Source organism: Poromitra crassiceps (assembly GCF_964638095.1).
Source record: "Poromitra crassiceps genome assembly, chromosome: 10".
NCBI classification, from domain to species: Eukaryota; Metazoa; Chordata; class Actinopteri; order Beryciformes; family Melamphaidae; genus Poromitra; species Poromitra crassiceps.
In genome coordinates, this window is record NC_139631.1 from 11,411,389 (window position 1) to 11,420,107 (window position 8,719).

An 8,719-nucleotide genomic window follows, 5' to 3' on the forward strand; every position below is an offset into this window, starting at 1 on the left:
TATAGGTTACATACAGCCCATTTCATAACACAGCTCCTCTAACCTCAGCTGCAGCTTCAGACCTCTATTAGTTCAACCAAATAATTATTTTGGGTTGTATCTGTTTGTGTCTGCACCAGTGGTTCCTTCTTTACAAGTAGAGGGAGGTTGGTCCCTGTATCCTAATGGTGCTGGTGACAGCAACAAGGCAGAGAGGATGGACTGTCAAACGTCACCACCACTCCCCATCTCTCTCTTTATAAAGCTACCCCTCCCCACTCATAGCTCAGTAGCCTGCATTGATGGAGGGTGGAGATGAGCAGAGGAGACGGACAGATAAGATAACGACAGCCGACGTCACTCATCTGGGAATAGAAACCATGTGCGTTGAAACTAGTGACGGACTGTAAACTGGGAATAACTTTTTCCTCCTCTCACGCGTCGTTGGAGCCGTCCCTTTTGGACACAACTTCAGTGGGCATTCTGGCTCCTCTCCTCGCGGTGTCCTGCAACTCGGCTGCTGTTGCGCCACGCTTCATGTTCGTCAACTTGCATGTGAATCAGTCATCATAACACAGGCAGCTGGTTTGTTTTCTTGTGGAGTTACACAGCCTCTTCCAGCAGGAGAAGACAGTCCAACTTGGGTTATACAACAACGGGAACACAAGGTGATGGACGCGCCCCACCTTTCCTCTCCAAATGGAACGTGTCCGCGCAGTCTCGCTGATTGCTAAAGCCAGATGATCCCTGTTGATTTTGCATCGCGCCATGTCCTTCTGTCGGACTGAAGTGGACAATGAAGTTATGGGGTAGCCTGTGCGCTTGTTTGATCCTGCTGCTGAGCGCGGTGCGCGCCAGCCCAAACCGACGGTCCGCGTCCGCGACGAGGAGAGCGCGCACCGCGGAGAGTCCCCCGGAGCTCCCGCCGGTTCACATCCGACTGTCCATCACGTCCACGGGCACCGACCAGGAGGGGGACACCGACGCCAGGGAAGGGATGTTGGCTGGGGAAGACAAATGTAAGAAGAGCTACAGGAGGGGGTAGCCTACTTGAGAGAAAAGGGGAAATGGAAAAATGTAAGATTATCTTGAAAATAAATGAAACGTGAAACGTTAAAATAAATCTGCTCAGGAGGCACTAATTGCAACTCTTTCACTCCATTTCTTATTTTGTAATGTTATATTCTTCAAAAGGTGGGTTACATACTAGACTATTCATTCATTGCATAATGCTAGTTTTTTCTCGCAGTTTTCTATGCAAAATGTAGTCAGGTAGGCCGACTTGCAGGGGCGGAGCGACCCTATCAGCCCAGAGGGGGCGAAGCTCTTAGGGGGGCCCCATCAAAAAAAAAAAAAAATTTTTTTTTTTTTTTTTTTTTTTTTTTTTGAAGGCCAGGCCAGGCCGCAGGGCCGGTTCCAGAACAAGATGACTAGGGGTGCATCCTAGATAGGAAGGGGTGCAGATGCCCGGCCAAAGGCCGGGCCCACTCGGGTGGCCGGCCGAAGGCCGGCCGGCCGAAAAATTTGACATGTTATTTTACTAAAAATAATGCATTTGACCATCATTTCAAGTAGAATGATACCACCCAAGCAAGAATATTTCAAGTGTTTCAAGTGCTTTACTGAAATATTTGGACCATATAATGATAATACAATTATCTCAACCTTAAAAGGTTACATATAGGTGCCAAAAAGCCATAAAATCACATCAAAGAACAAAGAAAAACAACAACTATAATTCAAGTTTAAACAGTAAGTGTGCAGCTGTAGCATTTATACATTTTTTTACTTTTCAACTGAGCATGCAGACAAATAAGGGTGCAATGCATGCTTTTGCACCCCCGTAGAACCGGGCCTGCCAGGCCGCGAAGAAAAATGTGCCTTTTTTGCATGTTTGAATCGGTTTTAGCCATATTTAGTGGAATATCTCATTTTAAACACACCAATGTTATTGTCTATTGATTGAATTCCTCTCAGACTCACACCACTGACTTTATTAAATAAAGTCATTTTAAGTCACAACTGTAAAATAGCTGATAGCCCCTATATCCGAAAACACAATTTGTCACTCACTGAGCCAAGTAATATTATGTCCAAGAAAGACTACAGTGAAGCCACTTTACAGACAAGCTTGTTCTGAAGAAGAAAAATAAAAACACAGGTTGCAAGCCAGGTGGCCTGGCCTGCAAAAAAAAAAAAAAAAAAAAAAAATTTTTTTTTTTTTTTTTTTTTTTGATGGGCCCCCCTGACGAGTGGGCCCGTGGCGGCCGCACCCTCTGCCCCGGCGTACGCTCCGCTACTGCCGACTTGGATTCAGAAATCAGGGAAAGGTGGGTAGATTACTGGATCCTTAAGGCCTAGGCCAGTGGCGGATCAGCCTCTAGTAGCCTAGGGCCTAGGCCCTAGGCTACTAGAGGCTGACCCGCCTTGATTCAAGATCTTGGCACTTGTTCCCAGAAAATTCCTTAAGCTGTACAGTAGACACAAGCAGAATCGTCACCAGATCTTTGATTATTTATTTATTTATTTATTTATTTATTTATTTATTTATTTATTTATTTATTTATTTGTTTGTTTGTTTGTTTGTTTGTTTGTTTGTTGTAGTGGGGCCTATAGCCTGCTGCTCCTTCCATCAGTGTCCTGAGGGCCTGTTGAGCTTCATTGACTCATGTTGCAAGAACTTGCAACTCACCCTGGTCTACTTGGCTGTCAGCTCATCCACACTGACCCAGCACACATAGGCCTACAGACAGGCATTGTGGTTTGATGCCATGACTTTCTTCAGATCCCTCGCACAGCAGAAAATACACACATTTGAATGATGTTAATGCAGCAGGGTGCAGGGATCTTTTGTGCAGCTTGTCCATTCCCAACATATTTACCAATTACATTAGCAATAAAACTAGTGCATAATAATCAATAAGTTGTAACGTGAATGGGCGAGTTCATCTTGACTTCCTCTTCAGAAATACCTATGCCATTTTCACACCCACACACATGTACAGTAGTGTTGGACACTGCACAACCTTTTCAATAACCAATGTTATTTCAATAACCTGTGGTGAAACGTGAAGACAGGATGTGCTGTCCAAAATGACACGGCCATCTCTGTTAATGCCTTGCAGACACCATGGAGGAGCGGCTCCCAAACCAGTTTGAAGACGTGGTGGACTTCATCAAAGTAACCATCAGCAGAATACGACGCTCGTCCTCCACCGCCGCCTCCGCGTCTACCTCCTCGCCCAACGGAATCACCCTGAGCTCCAGGACTCGCCACAGGAGGGGGAGGAAGAAGGCAGCAGGTCAGCGGAGCGGTGGGACAGGAAGAAGAGGAGAGACGGGGAGGAAGGTTAGAGGAGGGGCGGGAGGTGGACGAGGACAGGGCTGCGTGCTCAAACAGATCCACCTCAACGTGACCGACCTGGGTCTGGGCTACCTCTCCGGCGAGGAAATGCTATTTAGGTACTGCTCGGGACCCTGCAGGAAGTCTGAGACCAACTACGACAAAATCCTCTACAATCTGGCTCACAGCAAGAGGCTTCTGCCCAAAGACAGGCCCCCGCAGGCCTGCTGTCGGCCAATAGCGTTCGACGACGACCTCTCCTTCCTGGATGACAACCTCATCTACCACACCGTGCGGAAGCACTCCGCCAGGAAATGCGGTTGCGTGTAGGGAGTGGGAGCCGGTGTCAAGCTTTGTATGTTTGTTTTTTTAATTCACCCTGCTCCATGATGTCGATCTTTTTTTAATATTCTGAATGACAAGTTTGAGTTATGACATTATGGGGAAGCATTTGATGTGTGCCTGCGTGAGTCCCTCAAAAAAGAAGTAAGGAGAGGACATTGGCATCACTGGAGTTCGTGTAACCCACGCTAAGGGCTTGCCCAGGAGTTGAGGCGGGAATCAAACCCACACTCTCCCGCTTCCAAAGTGCATGCGCTAACCGCAACACCAAGAGAGCTAGCTCCCCTGGCGGAGCTGGTTAACAGGCCTTTATACTTGGTAGTGAGTTTAACCAACAACTCGTTACCACTCGGGACTCACGATGACTCTGATTCACTCGGTTACATTAGTAGGCTACCCCCAATGTAAGATTCTTAATGATGTCAATATCCCATCCTGGGACAGTATCTCACGATATCGATACAACCATGATGCGGATAAGTCGCCACAGATCTGTCTAGCAATATTTGGCGATTTAAAAATGTCATCACATGTGCAAGTAATATAATTGAAATAATTGAGTTTGTGAAATTGTGATGGACAAGACATCTCATTTGTGATTATACAGAAGAATAAAATGTAGCGAATATCACACTAAATTTTTGTGCAACACTATACGTATTGTCACATTTTTATATTGCGATATATTGAATTTCTATATATCGATATCATCCCATCCCTAACCACTTACATGTTCAAACCCAGCATATGACTTGAAATCTTTACATGGATTTTCAACCAAAAGGACTGAATTTGCCTCAGACTCGTACAACGGACAATTCAGCAGACTCAATCTGTCTACTGTATAGCAAATATATTACATGGCAATCTTTATACAATTATTGATTGTATTTATGAAATCTTGACTTTATTAACTTATTGTTATTTATTTTGCTTTTGTATTTTTTTAAATAAAATTAATAAATGCTATTTATTACTGTAATGTGATATCTTGAAGTGTGCCAAAGGTTCAACTGAAGAAGTGAGTTTGTGATATTTTCCTTAGAGAAGCAGTGGTTTACATGTGGCTTTTAAGTGGTTTACATTGTAAAAGCATATTTTACAGATCAAAACTGACCTTAAGTCAAACGGTTCTTTTACAGGTGTTTGTTCCCTCAATATCTTCCCCTTGTGTTTTTTCCTAAATTTTAGTGTCGGCCGATTGTTTTTCTTGTGTGCAAACAAGTGTTTCAGTTATCTTCTAACATAGAATAAAGTTAGAAAAACAGTCTCCAAAAAAGTTTAGTTCTCAACATAAATCAGGGCCAAAGACTAGTTGATGATTATTTAGTTTCCATGAATTCTCACATCAATTTTTGTTACCGAAACAAAGTTCTGTAGCTCTAAATCATAATGTACAACTTTATTTTTTTATACAGCATTCATTTTTAAATTGTTTCATTGAATAATTAAATAAATGCATTCTTCCACAACGTATAGTGTATTCTGTGACTCAGTTACTGACACACAGCACAGGATTTGATGTTACAGTGCTTTGTCCCTCAATCCTGGGTGAACTTTCATACTGTAGAATCCCATCCCAATTTCATAGAAAATGCTGGAATAGCAGTGTCGGCTCGGCAGACCAGAAACTGAATTGGATCAGCAAGCAGTCTATTTTTATTTATTTTTTCTTTTCTTTTCTCAGTTCATATATAATGTATATATATATATATATATATATATATATATATATATATATATATATATATATATATATATATATATATATATATATATATATATATATATATATATATCTTGGGTCCTTTGTCCTTTGAAAGTAAATGTCAGATCACATGGAAAAGAATAGAGGGGTGATGAAAGAATGAGAATCTGATGTTATCAAACCTGAGGAACAGGATGACAGCAGAGCATGGAGTGAAGGGAGAAACAGATGATCCACATGGTTTTCAGTCTTCCTTTCTCAAGAGCAGAAAGATGCAGAATAAAACAGTGAGGTGAGATACTGGAGAGGAGAATGAATGAGAGATTAAATTCCAAGGAAAACGAGTTGATTTCCCCCCCCAAAGTGCAATCATACATCACTTTGCACCATGGGAACATTACAGCACATTAGAGAAAAATACTCCCCCCCCCCCCCCCCATTTGAAGGAAGTGAAGAGCTAAATAGGCGAGAGAAGAAATAAGGGAAAAAACACAAGGCATGATTAGAGGATGGAGAAGAAGAGAAGACAATAATGTAGGAGTTGGTTGGAGAACATGAGAAGAGAAGATATATCTTGCTAAACTAGTGTGTGTGGTCGATATCTGATCCATCCTCTTCCCTCTCGCCTTACACGCCCCTTCCTCTGCCTGTCTTCTGGACCATGACTCAACACAGCCTGGTTTATCAACTACAGGGCCGAGCTGGGCCAGCCAAGCCGTTCTCATTTTTCACACAACTCATTTTCTCTATAAACAACATTCTGCGATTCCCCATGAGACGTTCTGAAACCAGAGATAACCAGCCATGCTCAGTCAGAAGCATTGATTAATACAGTTTGACAAGTGAGATTCCACGGGTATAGCCATGTTTAGCTCCACAGTTCTGCTCTAAGTAACTTGGAATCAGAGATGTCACCGTCCCAATGCTTGGAATTCTGAACTTCAGAATGTTGAACATGTCACCATGGTAACATTGTGGAGGAAACTGGTGGTATGTATCTGCACTCGGCAGCCAATACTTCTCTAGGGGAGTGTAGTAAATCGGTCATTCACTATTAACACTATTTTCATAGTCTCTCAAGTCAGTCTATCTCTTCCACAGTCTTGGAATGGTCCAAAGTATTTCAGCCCATAAACATTTGGACAGAGGAAGTTGTCATCTTCCAAAGAAAGAAAGAAAAAATGCTTCAGACCGGAAGGAAGTTTGATGGTATTCGACCAATCATGACATATGTTCACAAAAATAAACATAAATAAATAAATAAATACGTGATAACACTTTCTATGTAGCCCATGTGTATAATGCATTATGAGCACATTCATAAGCTATTACAATGCACAATGCTTTATAAAACTCTTTATAAATGTTTATAATCATGCTTGGCATCTTATAACAAGGTTGATAAAGTATTATAAGTGGTGGACATAATGTATTATAATACACATCAGGAATATGTTAGCACGACTTTGTGAGCTTTAGGTAAAGTGACAGCATTATAAGGTTATTGGAAATTGTATGATACTATACGACAGTTATGGGGATTTGAGGCTGCAAGTAAAATGTATAAACAAATATGCATGGAGGTATAAAGGACTATGAATGTTGAACTTATAATACATTATGTCCACCATAATACTTTATAAACCTTGTTATAAGTTGCTATGCATGATTACTGTATTAACATTTATAAAGAGTTTTATTACGCCTTATAAATGCATTATAATGTCTTATGAATGTGCTCATAATGCATTATAGACATGACCATCATAGAAAGTGTTACCAAATATCTTGTCCAACTTCCATTTCTGCTCACTAGCTAGCAAGCTATGATTCGACTAGTTTGTTTCCAGTCGGAGCTGTTAAGCGACCGCACAGGCAACACGGAAGTGGGGAAATGAGCGGATACCCATCTTATTTTGACCGGATATGCCGTCTTATTTTGTTTTACCAACTTTGAGAGCTGCAGAAAATACAGACAGGTACGTGGGAGCATTTGTCAATAGCGAGAGCCAGCATGTCTGTCTTGAGAGACTACTATTTTCACAAATGAAAAGGAACTTTAATTGAAACTAAGGGCAGTTATTGTATTTGGTGCTTCTTCAATTTTGCTGTCAGCCTAATGCAGTAGGCCTACACATAGAATGTGTCACCACCACTATGGGTCCCACTCTGAGTCAGTCACCACAGACCTACTTGGCTCTGAAGTGGAAAAATGGTAGGCTATACAGTACAACAAGCGATTCCCCAGCTTTAGCTGTGGACAACAGAGGAAGCCAAGTGACAAGCAGACGACAGCATCATTAGTTAGATGAGTCTTGGGCTCTTTTGTCCGCAGCGTCAGGGGAGCTTGTAATGAAGGGTAGTATTCCAGAGCAAGACACTGAGCTGGACACAGCAGTGTAACACAACACAAGCCTTAGTGGTGACGCGGATGGATGGTGTTCCAACAGGTGCTAAATGCTGGCAGAACGGCACACACTGGCTTTACAGGAACTGGCTTGGTGTTTGAAGAGCTGACATGATAAATATCAGTGGGTGGAATACTCTCAGAATTAATTTGACATAGCAAAACTGGCAATTAAAATATGTGAATTAAAAAAAAATGCATTTGCATCGCAAGATGAAAAGGCTTATATGGGAATCTCCCACTTGGGTAAGTGTGTGAAAACGTTGCTGTTGGCCACTCGAACACGTCTACTGGAGCTTAGGACATAAAGGCCCTTTGACAGGCACTACTGAGGGTGGAGAAAACAATGTGAACTTCTTCCATGATTTCCAGGCCAGTCTGGAGATTCAAACCAGTGACCTCGCTCTTCAAGTGGACATATGTAACACCCCACCACTCCCTTTTGTGTTTGAAATTCTGGTTTAAAGATTTCCAAAACAAGACATTTTGCATCACAGTTCAAATTCTCATCACTCAACTCCAATCAGTGACCACTTTTGCCGGCATGTTTACAGGATGAAGCAATTGTGGGCAGAGCCCATCTCCCGCTATTGTGCCAGCCAGCCAGCCAGCGTGAGAAAAGATACAAATGATAAGCTCAATGTAATCAATGTTATATCAAATATGTTGTGGGGCTTTATGAGAGATCTGACAAACCACAACTTCTTTGTGCCGCTGCTCTGGAATCTCTCAATATGACTCAGTCTATATGAGGAGTCAACTGTAGATGCAACCGCAGGAAAGTGAGGACAGACATAATTGCCAGACTTCGCAGATGAAAAGAAACAATGGAGCTAGTTCAAGTCGACAACACACAGGACATAAATAGTTGGTATTTCTGCTAGTTTTTCTTAAAGCTGCTGAATTTTTATTTTTTCGTTAAAATAAGTGTTAATAGACC

The 8,719-nt window shown here is 42.0% G+C and overlaps 1 pseudogene across 1 annotated transcript; it reads left to right on the forward strand.

The window, feature by feature from the left end:
• Positions 1-775: 775 nt before the first annotated feature.
• LOC310784251 (glial cell line-derived neurotrophic factor pseudogene) lies at positions 776-3,652 on the forward strand (annotated as a pseudogene). The gene is made up of 2 exons: positions 776-998; positions 3,105-3,652. The product of its transcript is annotated as a glial cell line-derived neurotrophic factor pseudogene (transcript).
• Positions 3,653-8,719: the final 5,067 nt, after the last annotated feature.